The sequence below is a fragment of the Pseudonaja textilis genome, chromosome 1 (genome assembly GCF_049901715.1).
Source record: "Pseudonaja textilis isolate UNSWEBS1 chromosome 1, rPseTex1.2, whole genome shotgun sequence".
NCBI classification, from domain to species: Eukaryota; Metazoa; Chordata; class Lepidosauria; order Squamata; family Elapidae; genus Pseudonaja; species Pseudonaja textilis.
Genome location: NC_141990.1, coordinates 213,607,854 through 213,623,997, shown reverse-complemented (window position 1 = coordinate 213,623,997; position 16,144 = coordinate 213,607,854). Strand labels below are relative to the sequence as shown.

Genomic DNA, 16,144 nt, shown 5'->3' with positions numbered 1-16,144 from the left:
GCAGAGAGAGGTTGCATGTTTTAGTTAAAAGGTCCACAAACTCCACTTTAAGCTCCTTAATAACCCTTGAGTGGATGCCACTGAGGTTTGGGTGATTTTTTTTTAGGTTCAACTTGTCAGTAAGGCCTAGCACAAGGGTCTTCAAACTTGGCAAGTTTAAGACTTGTGGACTTCAACTCCCAGAATTCCTGAGCTAACATGACTGGAGGAGGAATTCTGGGAGTTGAAGTCCACAAGTCTTAAAGCTGTCAAGTTTGAAGACTCCTGGCCTAACATTTCTTCTCCTCACTATATGGCACAATTCATTTGATTTCCTTCCTGAGAATAGGAGCTCAAGCACACAGATCTCCCAATCTTTCTCTTATGAAGATGGAAACAAAGAATTCATTCAGCTCCTCTGTAATTTCCTTTTCTCCTCTTAGAACACTTTTGACTCCACCCAAAGAAGCCACAGCCTCCCTGAGTGGCTTCCTGTTCTACTATATTTGACAAATAATTAATTATCTATCTTCACAGTTTTACCAATATACTGCTTAGATTTATTATTATTATTTGCCTCCCTCTCTGTCTCTTTGAATTTCTTTTGCAAGTCATTTATTTTCTTCATTAGATGTCAGTCCTTTGAGGTAGACCAGACTAGCAAAACATTATAAATACTGTTTTTATTATAGGGTTACACTAGTAGAAACTTGCAAGTCTGAGCTTCCCACTCCTCTCTGCCTTACCTTTACGAATACCAGGAAGGGTCAGGTCTGAGACATTTTCTCAAAATTACACTTGTGTTTGGACTCAAATTTGTTTTATCTGACTTTTATCTTTCATCACAATCTGAGTCTAGATTGTGGGGCTCCCTCCCGTTGCTCAAGGTTATTCTTACAGCCCATTATGCTAGGTTAGGTAATCTTCCATTTTGTAAATGGTTCTTGTTTGATCTTAACAACTCCTTTCACAGTACAGGTAGTCCTCAACTTGCAACAATTCACTTAGTGACCATTTGAAGTTATAACAGCACTGAAAAAAGTGACTTATGACCATTTTTCACACTTATGACCATTGCAGCATCCCCATGGTTATGTGATTTACATTTGAATGCTTGGCAACTGATACAAACTCACTTAACAAACTCAATGCTTGGCAACTGATACAAACTCACTACATATATTAATCAACCATGCACCCTCTCTTCTTAGACTTTGGGGCCATATTCCTAATTTTGGTGATACACTGTGTCTGAACCTCTTATTGTCATGGTTTTAAATAATACCAAGCTTTCTGAAGGGATCTTGCCTTTCCACTTTCTCTTGAGAAGTTCCATTTTTTTGAAATCAAACATGACTATGTGCAATGTAGGTTATAATTTATCTGCTTTTTAATGCACAAATCTTCTTGTGCCTGATGCAAGCAGCATAAACCTGGCAGAGATTAAATGACATATGGCAAGTTTATGAATAAACAATGCATTTCACTTTAGGATCTTTTTTCATCTGCTGGGCTACTGCTGTGGGGATTCCTGCAGAGAAAAAGACTATTTGATTGGAAATATTTCTTGATTGTTCACAGGATACAGCAGCCTCATCTGACAATCTCGGAGTAAGCAGGAGAGAGGTTACAGGATTGATGTCCAGTCATACTTCAAATCCCATGAGCCTTTTTACAACATCGCCCATAAAAGGAGAAGTTTTAGATTTCCTTTTCTTATTCATTCCTGTCTAGCAGATTGAAGATGGTAACACATTTAGGATCTATGCACTGCTGTCAAAGACAGGAAGGTAGCAGGCTAACAAAATCCTGAGAGTTACAAGCTTGTCAATCGTTTTTTATGCAACAATAGGTCTTCCATTTCAACAATGAAAAACTTTAAAAGGCAAGTGTGATCTAGGGAAACTAGTTATTTAAGGTCCAGATCAATGTACCATTGTTTATGGCATGTGAGCTCTTACCTAGCAAAATATCTGAATTCATTCTATCCAGCAGTATAAATTCTTTCAATGTGGCGCTATTTCAAAAGAACAAATCCAATTCAATTCCTGTTCCATACAAAAACATGGAGAAAACTATCTTTGTCAAGTCAATCATTTCTGACTCAGTGTATTCCACAACATGGCAGTTCCTCTGTTCTTTGGGTTTCAACAGAAAAATCCTTTCAAAGTCTTTAAAATTTATCACCTACACCTCTCCTCCAAAACAATCCCTTCAGGAATACAGGATCGATGTATATTTACTGATTGAGTAGAGTGATAAACAGAAGCACAATCATTATCATTAGATTCTAACTACCTATTCGAATAGCTTTAAATACAAATAGGGGCATTGGTGTAGGCAACGTGTTTTGTTTTGTTTTCCACCAGGGCCTTCTAAATGACTCAGCCTTCCATCCTTCGGAGGTGAGTAAAATGAGGACCCAGATTGTTGGGGGCAGTAGGCTGACTCTGTAAAAACTGCTTAGATAGGGCTGTAAAGCACTAAGTGCTATTGCTATTGCTAAATGGAACAGGAATTCCCACCTGAGAAAAGTAACCCTCTCCATTTTATAAGCACAGAGAAGCATTGTGGGTTTTCAGCATGGGATTCGAATTTGCACCAAAGAACCAACATTACAATTTTTTTAAAACGTTTGTTTGTAATGTTTATATAGCTGCCCATCTTTCAAACCAACTCTGGGCAGCTCCCAATCAAAAATTAAAAGGCATATAAAATCATTTTAAAATGGCAAAACTCAATTGATTAATACATTAAAACATTAAACACAACAAAAACCTGGCACCAATCCATTGTAATGTATGATTAGTCGTCTCGGTGCTTGGGGGCACCAGATCTTCAAAGCTGGAATACGGAATACAGAAGGGTTGAAGGGTGGAGGTGTGCCAAATACCTGGGGGCAGAGTGTTCCACAGGGCAGAAGCTGCCAGGGAAAAGACATGCTTCCTAGCTCCAGTCAGATGATAATATTTAGGGGAAGAGACTAGGAACGTGCCCACATTATCTGAGCCGGTGATAGATATCCTTTGGGAAGGGCAGTCTTGAAGATAACCTGGCCCTATGACATGAATGGATGGATGTGGAGCTTTTAAAGCAGATGATCAGCACCTTGAATTGCATGCAGAATGAAACTGGAAGCCAGTGCAGCTTGCACATCAGAGTGTTTTGGGAGAAAACCTATTACTGTGCATCCTGCTGTTTTCTGGGCAGTTGAAGTTTCCAAATGGTCTTTAAGGGCAGCTCCAGGTAAGGAACATTGCAATAATCTAGACAGGAGGTGACTAAGACATGAGTGACCATGAGCAAGGCCATAGCCAAGTGTTGCTTTATTCATTGTTGTTTCAAGCCTCACTAGTACAAGAGCCTTACCGCTATTTTTTTTTTCTTGACCAAAAATTAAAGGCAGTACACTATTGCTAAAACTCTGCACTTTAGTTACTCTAGTTTTCTCAATAGCACTATTAACAGAGAAATTGTGTCCAAATGAAAAATCAGTAACTGTATCTATGAAGTTTTTTTTAAAAAAAAACAACCAAATGCCATTAGCATGATGTTAGCATAATGAAACCATAATTTTCAAAGGCAACACAGCACAGCCTAGCTCATAAGTCAACTCAAAGATATATAGATGTGAAAAGCTGATTCCAAGTAGAAGATGCTTCAGTATTTCTAAGATATAAACAACATTTCAATGCTGTTTTATTTTTCCACTGCCAAGCTATACACAATGTAACTACAATGTAAAGCAATGTAAAATTAGATTCCAAGGGAAAAATACTGCATGTGTTACAAGTCAAAATACTTAAAAATTGCATCACGCTGCTCCTTTTTTAGATAGCAAGAGCTACTAAGCCGTTTGTAAAGCAACTTCAGCATGGTGTTCTGGTACCTGGGAAAAATGAAACCACACAATAAAATTAATCTGCATCTCTCTGCTTGACAAGTAGTTACTAAATCCTCATCTTTTACTCAAGGATTCAAGCAGAAAAATCACATTGCTACACTCCAGTCCTTTAATTGTTTGTTTTACTGTGTACTTAAGTGAAGAGTAAGATTTGAGCTTGCCAACAGCCTCAAGCGCACATACGTACCTGTATGTATACATACATACACACACACACATACACACGACACAGCATTACCCCATCAATGCTATAAGTACATGTATAAGTATGGGGAGAAGTTTTATATTTGATAGTATGAGGAAAGAATAATGTGAGGGAGAAGAAGTCTAATATAGTCACAGGCAAATGATTATATTTTCAATTATCCCTTACCACTTATAAAAAAATTAATCCTTGGGCAAAGAAAATTAAACATCAAGCAAAAGTATATCTGCACAGGCACAACAGTGAACTGCTTTGTGCTCAGATTGGCCCACGAGTAATCATGCTACCTGTGAGTCTCTTATGTTCTTGTACTTCATTTTAAACGGAACAGAAAAAAACGAAATATGATAGGCCTCCCTGCACCTTCTCGCATATAAAAGCATATGCAAATCTTCCAAAGAAAAGCCGTACTGTACATCATAGGCTATTTTGCCACCCCTAAAAAGAAGGGGATGATAAGTCTTGTTTTTGGGAGGGGTTCTCAGCAGGTCGCAGCACTTGAGTGACCTTGTCTCTGCTCAGAAGGTACGCAGAGTCAAGTCTAGTCAGAACTTGAATTCAGGGTCAGCCAGAAAGACATCTTGCAAGAAGACAAAGGCAAAAAAACCTCTGTACTGTTAGCAAGGGGAAAAAATGCTTTCATGTAGCCACAGAAGTCCAGCTTGACTCCACGGCATCTTTACCTTAAAATCAAAAGACTTAAGTCATCTCACCTTTCTCTAGGCAAAGGTAAAAATATCTCTGATCAGTCATGTCTGACTCTGGGGCACAATGCTCATCTCCATTTCTTGGACAAAGGAGCCAGTGCTGTCCGAAGACAATTTCTGTGATCATGTGCATAGAAAGGTACATAGAACACTGTGACCTTCCCACCAAAGTAGTACCTATTAATCTATTTGCATTTGCATGCTTTCGAATGGCTAGGTGGGCAGGAACCTTTCTCTAACTGTGGCCAAATGCCATAATTGATGGAACGAAAGTCATTTATCTAAGTAATAAGTTTCTGAGCTAACAAGGCATCTCTGTAAATTCACTTGTAACTAGCAATAGGCTGTTACAAACAGCTTTACTAGAATAAATTGCAAAAGATTTAAAAATACAAAAGTTTAACATTCCATTTTTTTCCTAAAATTCAAGAAAGCTAATATATGAAATAATATACAAATAAATAAGAGAGTAAAGTACATCACAGATATAGTTATCAAAATACTGCTTGTAACATTATGGACTTAGAAAACGTATGCTTTCTCTGGTTTTCTTAAGAAAACTTCAGTCTTCTGCATATGAAGTGATATGACTTTATGTCTCTAACATCACATACTAAGGATTGAATGGGATTCTAAATGTATCAAAACAGCAGATTCATCCCAGATATTATCAGCCAAGATGAATTTATCCCAAATTGGCAAGAACTTGGTAAAGATGTGGTTCAAACAAGATGATACCATAAAGTGCACTTGGTGAGGCTTGAGTCATTTTTAGGAAGAAAGTTCTTACACATTTAATTATTACATAAAGATAGTCCTCAACTTATGGTAACTATTGAACCCAAATTAACATCGTTAAGGAAGGCAGTTCTTAAGTGAGTTTTGCTCTATTTTAGGAATTTTTTACCATAGTTAAGCAAATCACTGCAGATGTTAAGTGAATCATGTGGTCATTAAATGAATTTGGCTTTCCCAATTGATCTTCCATGTGGGGAGCCAGCGGGGAAGAATATAAATGATGATCACATGATAGCAATAGCAATAGCACTTAAGATTTATATACTGCTTCATAGTGCTTTACAGCCCTAAGTGGTTTACAAAGTCAGCATATTGCCCCCAACAATCTGGCTCCTCATTTTACCCACCTCGGAAGGATGGAAGGCTGAGTCAACCTTGAACCACTCAGGATCTCCAGGAGTGAGCAGTGAGTTAGCCCTGCAGTACTGCACCACCACGGCTCCCCGGACAATGCAACTGTGATAAGTACATGCTGGTTGCCAAATCCCCAAATTTTGATCCCATGACTGTGGGGATGCTGCAAAGGTTCTAAGTTACAAAACCAGTCATAAATCACTTTTTTTAGCATCACTGTAACTTCAAACAGTCACTAAATAAATAGTTGAAAGTTAAGGACTACCTGTAACTTGTTTTTGTGGTCCTATCAATACATATTTTGAAGAATTATTGCTGTGTGCTATAAGAGTATATTCATAACAGAACATTATTCAAAAATCTAAAACCTAAATTTGTTTCAAGTCATTCCAACTCGATGCATCTTACTGTTGTATCTACCAGCTGCCTTTGTTGTTATTCCACTGGTGGAAATGACTCTATATCTTCCATCTGTTATATGCTTCATATAATTCATCCATCTCTTAACACTTTTGTATCAAAACCTATGTAATAAAAATGAGGTGCACATTTCTTATGTGATGCAGAAGTCCTGGATAATCAAAAGGGGCAAAGGAGAATGATTGGCAAATAATATTCAATATGACTCAATATGATATACGTATTCATCATCTATTACTTCACCATCACAGGAGATAGCTTCACAATTAGCAATCAAAAAATAAAAGGCAAAATCTTCATGCCATCCACAGGTATTAAACCTTTAAGAGAAGGAGGAAGAGGAGGAAAGTGGGAGAATAAGGAGATTTATAACTCCCCATAGGGGAAGATGCTGAGAACTGTAGATTAACAGCATCTGAAGGGCCCCAACCCTTCAGTCTTTCTTATCTCAGCAATCCACGAGCACCACATATAAATCGGAAAATTTTGCAGTTCATCTAGCTGCTTACGAGGACTGTCCAAAAGGTAAATGAAGCAATGAACGCACCTGAGGTCGAAAAACATAATTACCTTTGAATGCAGTAAGTCAACAGTCAATTGCAGAGAAACCAATTGGCAGCAGGCAGCAGGGAACCAAACGGGAATACATTTATGGGATATTACTGTCAACCTTGGAGGAAGAAGTAATGTCGCCATTTGTCATAAGCTAGAGGTAAAGCTTACAATGACTCAGTACAGTGTGTGCAGCTTGCATTTAAACAGAGTTGTAGAATTTTTGCTTAGATAAATTGGATATAAATCCACAACAAAAGTGACGTTTGAAATTCTAACTAGATGCTGTGGTCCCAAGTGCAACATGCATATATTTTGATATACAATAACTTGCAAGGACAGCAGTACCACACTGCAATACCTCCAGAGAGGCAGTCAAGCAGTAAATCAGGAAAATGAAAATTAGAAAGCAGCAGCGTTTGAAACAAAAATATGACCTGTAGGACCACATAGCATGGGTTGCTATATCCTTTTTCCCCCAACATCAGCAATTGTGGAATAATTATAGGAGGAACTCCAGCTATTCAATGAAGTACAGATTTAAATGATCAGGTAATTGCTCACCATATCATTATGCTTTAATAAGATCCTAACAATATAGGATGAGACAGGAAGCCAATGAGCTCATTCATGCTGCTTCTTTCTATGCAGCAGATACCACCATGTTAGGGCTCTGCAACACTTCAGACCAAAAAGGCAATCAGATCATCTATTAAGAACTTTCTAAAAGCATCTGTTTCTTTTTCCAGGGTCAGATCATGTCAAAAGATAAATTAGGTTTACAGCGTTGCAGACAAGTATTGGAAACAAATATCTTTTTGCCTTCAAACCTGAAGCAGTACACACCCCAATATTCACAGTTGAAAAATGTTACATATTCATCTATTCAGTAAATGTGTATGAGAGTCAACAATAACAATGAAATAGAGCAGGCGTTTCCAACCCACGGTCTATAAACTGCATGTGGCCCTGGACAGCTGGTAGAATGGTTCCACAAGATAATAAAAAAATATTTAAAAAGTAAAGAAGGTTGTATATATTAACTATATTTGGTAGGTGGCCCAAGACAATTCCTTTTCACTCAATGAGGCCCAGGCAAGGCAAAAGGTTGGAAAACTATGAGCTACAGCTATCATTTCTTCACACCAAAAGAAAACAGATGCAAGAGTTGTACGAGTTTTGTTCCCAAATCTCTAGATCCCACATAAAGAGGGGGGAAAAACATCACACCTCTCTGCAAGAGAAGCATTAGGAACATATTGGAGAGAATACTAAATAAAAACATATTGGAAGTATGCTAGCATGACAAAATAGAACATGAATTGGCGAGAAAGGTATGTGCGGTCAGCAGCCATGGGAGTACAAACCAGTGTGAGAACTATTTGCTGTATATCGCTTTGCGTCTTACAGGATCATTAACTGTGAAAAATGCATGAATTAATAAATGCATATAAGCTCAGAACAGGTTGTTCTGTTGCTTTGCAAAAGCAGGACTTGAACTTTTCCAGGTGTTCCCTGTGCCAAAAAGGGCTGCATTTTGTCCTCTTCCTTGGCTTCCCATAAGGACGAAGAAATCAATATTTAATTCAAAGCATTTTCTTGCCCCAGTTAGTAAAGTAGCGTTCCAGTTTTTAAAAGGTGCATTTGGAAATTTTAATCAGATTCACTTGAAACTGCCATAACATATGGAGCTTTTCTATGTAAATTTCTCTACTGTATAAAAATTGTATTATCAATTCCCCAAAGCTACTTTTCATAGAAATTCTAACTACATTTTCTAGTGCCAATTTCTAGCGCAAGATTCTGTGAAGTTCTTAAAAATAATTCTGAAGAAAACAGAAAAATACATTTTTTGAGAAACAAACGTTCCGTTTTCACATGAAAGTATCCTGAAACTTAAAGAAGTGGCACACTTTTTATATAACTGTTGCCATATAAGAAACTTCATTATATGGATTCAGAAGTAGGTTTCAGCAGTTACAAGCACAGATAGTGTTAACAGATGTGATAAACGAGAACACACCTGATAAATGAGAAGAAAAACTCCTTCAAGGAATTAGCACTCTTATTTTTAAGAAACAAAACACAAAGTAAGATTGTGTATTGCTGTCACATTTTTCAGTCTCTAACTAGCACTTATTTAAGAGTAGATTCTGGTAAAGTACCTCCATTTGAAAGTGATTTCATTCTATGGTGTACTGCTTTTAAGCTGGATTCAGTTCTAGACTCTTACCACATCTGGAATTAAAGATATCACACAGTGCCCCATAAGTTAACCAGAATCCAATCTCCATGAAAACCTGCAGATGTATAGCTAGAACTGCAATCTCCAGTATTCCCCAAACAATATTACCATGATTATTCGGAATTTTTGAAGATGCAGCCCCAAAACATTCAGAGCAGGAAAGGATTGGGAAGGCCAGCCTAGCAAACTAAAAAGAAATCTAAAACAGACAGTTATGAGATGCCATGTTCCCAAATAATTTGGATAAGTACAGCCGTAACCCAAACAGAAACAAGTGTTTGCACTACTTAATATGTGCCATGCTAAGGCTATGTAGTTAAGTTGAACTCATTTTAAAATAGAAGTAGTCCTCACTTACTGACTATAATTGGGATCAGCAACTCCATCAGTAAGCAATGCCGATCATCATGTGACTGCACCCAATTTATGACATCAGGTCTGCCTTGTTAAGAAAATCATGCATTGTCATTAAGCATGACACCAGGTCATGCTTGCAACTTCTTGCCAGCTTCCCCATTGACTCTGCTTGTCAGAAGTCAGCTGTGAAAGTACCCACATGACCATAGGAAGATGTGACCATTATATTTGTGAAATGGTTGCCAAGTGTCCCAATTACAATCATACGACTCTGGGGCATTGCAACAGCCGTGATAGAGCCAGTTGTAAATCTTCTTTACCAGCACTGTCATAACTTTGAATGGTTGTTGAATGAGCAATGGGTAAGCAAGGATTACTTGTAATATAACTGCAGTAAAGTTGTTCTAAAAGATATTACAACTTGACCCTAGCCAAATGGGAAAAAAACGAAAAGAAAAAACATTGCTTTTTAAAACTCACCATAAAGAGATGGCCCTCAAATTCACTGAGATAAGTTAATTAATGGTCTAGGACAGGGGTGTGAAACTTGTATCATCACAGTGGTGCCACATGACGTATTGTAACTTTTTTCCCTTTGCTAAACTGGGCGTGGATGTGGCCAGCATGTGACGCATCCGGCCCTCAGTCCGCAAGTTTGGCAACCCTGGTCTAGGACATTATGGGAGGGGGAGGAAAATCAACACATACATTTACATTTTGGTTATTACAATTTATTTATTATCTGCCTTTAATCTGATTAAAGAAATTCAAGTGCCAAGTACAAGTTTGTATCCATAAAAGTTTGTTCCTCAAATAGTAGAGGCAATAAATAAGTAAAACATCTATGTAAAGCTTCTCTTATTATTGTCAATATATAAGAGTTAAAGGTACAACACTGAGGCCCCATTTGGGAGGGGAGGTGAAGAATCTTTTGGCACAAATTATAAAGTCACCTGAAATTATTGGGCCCTTGCCTGAAAAAACATTTTTTTTTACAAAAGTTTAGCTCTGCATTCCAAAACATTCTGCTGATACATTTATTCTATCTACCCTTCTGTTTTTTTCTAACTTGTGCCCTATAAAATGTGTTGCTTGCAAAATTTAAAATATGTTCTCCTCCTTATTATTTTAATTTATTGGTAAAGGGGGAATTGTAATACTTTTCAGATGGGTCACACAAAATCTCTGTGCCTGATTACTCACATCTCAATAGACTGAAATGAGCTCAGGAAAAAAGCTCTAAAGAGCAAAAATGGTCATTTCACTTTCCAAATTCAAAAAGGTGAGAATTACTTGAAAGGCATTTACAGACCACATTAAGGACTTTGTTTTGGATATGCTAAATATAATCCAAACATTCAACCATAGCGATTTTTAACATCAGCCTTCTCTCTTTCTTGTGTGGAAAATCCAGGGGTATTTACTCCTAGGTGAGTAGGCATAAAAGTAGAAAGTGCTTTAACTGGAAAGTCCTCTGGCTTGACTAGTTTGTAGTTCAGTCCATCCTAAGTCAGGATGAATGAAACAAGAGTCTACACTACATCTTCCTTACCTTACTATATTAGACAATAAAGGACTAATTTTTAATCAGGCTACAAACCAAATGATATTAGCTTTCAGCAAGAATGCATCCATGACAGAATTTAAAACTTGCTACAAAATCATTTAGCAGGGGAAAAAAATTCCACTCTGTAATTAGCTGGGTTTTTTTTCTTTTTTAAAAAATGAATATTTTTTTCTTTTCCGAGCAACTTTGCATCAGGCAAACAGTATTATTTTAAAAGAAACCATTTCCACAAATTAGACTGTCTCAAAATCATAAACTGAGGATAAGAATTACACATCTTTCAAGACTTAAAAGAAAATGCACATATCGACATGTACAGATTGCCAAGGCACTGTTTGATACTGCCCCCTTATGTCAAGTGAAGCCAACAGCTGAGGCTTACATTCAAACTTTTCCTTAGTTGTGCAAATCCCCAGAAACGTATTGAACAAAATGTGAAGCCATGCCAAAACTGCAGAAAGGGATAATGTACCACAATTCTGAGAATCTCGAGTCACAGTTAAACCTAGATATGAAAGATTTTTATCCTTTGTCATTGTAGTTCCGAATGAAGTCCCATCTCTCTGCCCATTGCAACCAAAGATCCCACTATAAATTAGAACATTGTGCAAGAGTTTCATTATTGCATTTAGCTAATCCTCTCCACTGAAGCAAGGGGGATTGGCTAAATGCAATAATGTATACAAGCATCAATTGCAACACCAAGTAATTGATACCTGGAATGAAGTCCCATGGACTATAATGGCATTTACTTCTGTACTAGGTGGTGCTTTCAATTCTAAGCTTGTCTCACTTCAATGTCTTGAACAGGATTAGAATACACTCAAACCACTATTTCTTCCACAATCATATTAATTAAGTTCATTATCGCCACTACACAAACAAATGCATTTTCTCCAGGTTCGAACAGTTACATCAGACACAAGAAACCTGTGGCCAACCAGATAACACTGAATTTTATTCTCAGCATTTGATGGTATGAACCAATGTGCCTGAGGTCACAAGTTCTCCACCCATACTCACATTTAAAGAAAACAGTAAATACCACACACAAACCTATAACGAACAATCCCTTTAGCACTAGTTATGTGTCAAAGCACTTTTACCAGATTATGAGTCTGTAGCACTCATTTATTGTTAACTGCAAAGACTGAGCAAAAGTAGATTTATTGAATGCCCTGAAAACTACAGAAACCTTCCTGAAAGACCATCCCAGTACAGTCATCTGAACAGATTAACATTCAACTATCAACCTTGTACCTCATATTATAGAACTGTCGGCAGGTATGTTATGAACATGAGACCAAAGTTGCCCTAAGACCCAAAGAATCCTCATCTCCTAGTAGAATGTTTGCAAACTTGTTTCAACATCCATACAATCCAAATTCCAGTGTCAGCAACTCTAAGAAGTCTGGATTTCAACTCCCAGAATTCCCCAGCCAGAAAAATAATACTTCCAGTAAGGAGAGTTAGAGTTCTCAGGGAACACACTGTATTCCAAAAAAGCAAAACCGTCTTCCTTCAAAATCAAAAACAAGATTGAGGGGAAAAAATATGTTCAGATATTGTCTAAAGTTGTAACTGAAGTACAAACACAAAGATGCACATACACTCCTGTTAAAAGATGCTAGCACTCCCAAATAATGTTTGCAGTGACTATGACACCACCATCAAAAAATAAACTTTATAACTCACACAACCTTTGCAATAGGGATCAAGAGGTATGCAACTTTTTTTTAAAAAGCTACACAAAAGACTAAACAAAACATTAAGAAAAAAGCTTTTAAATCAAGCTATAAACTAGTCAACCATTCATAAAATGTACACATCTATAAATGCTATGATGATATACAAGAAAACAAATGACTATTGGCTAAAAACTTAAATTGAAAAAAATCAAGCTTACAGTCTTGTCAGAAGCGGCAGCCTTTATATTCCACGTAAATACCTTGAGGCAGAGTAGCATTGCCACTAGAGGTATTTTATGTTTGGAGCTAAGAGCTGCCCCTTTAGAAAGCACATTCCTTAAAGCAACTCTTAACACAGAATGTCTATAGCAATAGACATCATCTTCCAATCTGTTTCCTACCTCTTATTCAAAATCTTATTTTAGAATTCCTCAAGACAGAGCCAAAGCACCCTAGCAGGAATGTAAGGTCAACCACAGCCTAAGATACCTGGGAGAACAGCAGAATTGGGGGTCTGCTGTTCTCTGTTACAACAACACACACTGCAAGACTGAACACACAGCTCTCCCTGAACTAGTTTATTCTTCAGAGACTATTAATCATAAAACAATCTGAAAGGGGAGGGAAAAGTTATCATCGGAGGAGTCAGTAAGAAAAACAAATGATTCAAAGAGATGCTGCATCTATTTTAAAACTCTGAGTAATTTGTTTGAGCATTAGCAGATTTCACTTCCCACCCCACGCTTCCAGTGTGTGCAACTGCAATACTTTTCCTTGGTTTGCCTTATTGATCTGACATAAGGAGCAAGTTAACAAGGAAGGGTGAGGATGAACAAAGCCTCATCAAGTCCACCCCCTCATAGCTATCAAGAGCTTTTCTTTCCAAGATCTCTGTCCCCATTCAACAGCCAAGGTTGGATTCTTTCAAAAGAGATGAGGAAGGACTCAGCCAGGTTAGCTAGCCTCTGGCTCAAACTTCAGAGCTGCCTTTCCTGCCCTCCATGACAAGAAAAGAGGAGGATAGTTTGGGTGGGTGGGTGGGTGGGTGGGAGGAGGGATTTTTACTTTCCAATCAGAAACAGAAAAAGGAGGTTAATTTGGAACAGAGATTCAGTTTCGACACTCCTGGTCAGAAAAAAAAAGTAAAATAAATTCAAGGGCTAGGACTGAAGGACACAATGAAATGTTAAGAATTTAAAAAGCAGGATTGTGTTGCCTCAAACTTCCCATTTTCTCTCCCATCACTCCAATCAAGCAAGTCTTGGGGGAAAAAGCAATTTATTTATTTTTTTCTGCCAGACTGGGAAGCTTCTTAACTGCCCACCACCGGGCATGGGTGTGTTGACATACCAAGTCAGAAGTGGAACTGTTCAGGAATGGAGACCAACAGATTTCTTAGGTGAGGAGTTAGGGAAATAAAAAGGCACTTGGACCATTGAAGGAGAACCTTTATGCATGTGTGGAGTGGGAGAGGAAGGTGGTGCAGGTCTTAAATGTGTTAGACTCCATTTGAGGTATTTTCTTATTTCCCCCCCCCCCACTCCAATTCCCCTTCCTCTTATTTCCAACAATGCATGAAACCAGAGAACCATGCAAGCTTCTCTGCTTCCCTCTGCTTTTGATCTTCATCAGGACGTGAGCAGAAAGTTAATAGGGCCAGCCCTACCACAAAGGCAAATTACCATCCGAACACAACACAACAAAACCCCAAAAATAAAAAACCCCAAAAGCAAAACAAAACAAAACAAAAATCTTCTGCTTCAGAGACGACTTTTCTCCCCCAAAGGCATTCCTGCCCCGCTCTCTCTCTCTGCTCAGCATCCCCTCAAGCTTTCTTACTGCTTGCAGCCCCCCCACCGCCCTCGGCCCTTCCCTAATTCACGGACGGAGAGAGAATCCTGCGATTTAAATGGAATTAGGCAGCGCTAACCAAGCTGCCCGCGATTGGGGAGTCTTAAAACGGCTGCAAGATCACCATTGCTAAAGATTTTTGGTTTGGTTTTTTTTTTCTTCCCCTAAACCCGAAGGGGACATTTGCCGCGGGGCCCCGTTGCTCAGATGCGTTGTAACCCCGGATCACAACGCATCCCAGGAATCATTCAGAAAAAGAAGAGAAAAAAAAAACCCGATCCATCCGTCCATCCTTCCTCCTCCGACGCCTTTGTTTGTTCCCAACGATCCGACCAGAGAAAAGGCGACGCAACAACATCCAGCAAAGAAAGAACAAAAAAAAAAAAAAAGGCAGCCACCTTTTTCGCCCAAGTCGCGCTTCAGACAAAAATGCTTTGCGCTTCCATCCTTTCCCGGCGACAGACTACGCCTCCCTTCCTCCTCCTCCTCCTCCTCCCCCCCTCAAACTCAAGTTCCTAAACTTTACAACTTCCTCCTCCACTTTTTTTTTCGGGGGGGGGTGTAGAAGAGAGAGAGAGAGCTCCCACCCCCCATCCCCCTCGCAGACAAGAGGGGATGGCATGCAACTCACCCTTTGTGATGTCTCCCGGGCGACGGCGCACAACTGTTCACCCGCACATCTTTTGAAACCAAAGCCTCTCAAACCGGAGCTGAGGAGGAGGAGGAGAAGGAAAAAAAAGAAGAAGAAGAAGAAGCGAAGAAAAAGCAAGAAAGTCCCGGCGGCGACCGCGTGCTCCCAGTAGCCACCTTTGACGTTCCCTCCGAGGCGAAAACCCGGAGCGAGCGGGCAATATCCCACCGCCAACTGCAGTCGCCCGGGAGTCGCCGTCCTCCTCCTCCCGCTCGCTCGCTCGCTCCCTCCTTTTCCAGCCAAGGAGCCGTCCACTCTCCTATCAGAATCGCTTCAACCTTCTCCATCAGGAGGGGAGGAGACGGAGAAGGAAGGAGGGAGCAGCGAGCCAAGCCAGCGAAGGGGGCCGCCTGCCCCACACGGGCTGATGTCAACTCTCCTCTTTTTTAAGAGTTCAACGCGGCACTTTGTCGCCCGCAAGCCCCCCTTCCAGTTATAAGTCGAACCCGGGCGACCGCGAAACGTTGCGATTTCCAGAGGCAGCCAACAAACTAGCGCCCGGTTTGGAGAATTAACGCGCATCTGTCTCTATTACAATTACAAATAGAGCTTACCTCACCGCTTTAACCCTCCACGGAGATTTCTCCTGTCGTTGCCTCGATTTGCCTTTTCCCGCTTCTGCGCCCTTGGAACGATCGCTTCGTCTATATGGAATTAATCCCTCTTTTTCTTTCTTTCTTTCTTTTTTTTCTTTTCCACCCAGGAATGGCGGCGCGGGCCGATTTATAGACGGGTGCGTGCCCGAGGGCAGAAAGAGGAAAGAGAGGGAGAAGCCGCCGGGGTGTTTCATTTCCACTCCTCCAAGCGTGCGTGTGCAACGCGGATG

The 16,144-nt window shown here is 39.4% G+C and overlaps 1 protein-coding gene across 4 annotated transcripts in view; it reads right to left on the bottom strand.

Moving 5' to 3' along the window:
• The window catches only part of SEMA5B (semaphorin 5B), a 601,210-nt gene extending 585,066 nt beyond the window's left edge, over positions 1-16,144 (bottom strand). For 3 of the 4 annotated variants that reach the window (XR_015740811.1, XM_087920414.1, XM_087920417.1), the window contains exon 1: positions 15,259-15,723. The gene's annotated coding sequence lies outside the window, so the exon portion shown is untranslated. Of the gene's footprint in view, positions 1-15,258; positions 15,724-15,872 lie in introns of those variants that run through there. The other variant, XM_087920416.1, reaches the window with a different exon arrangement.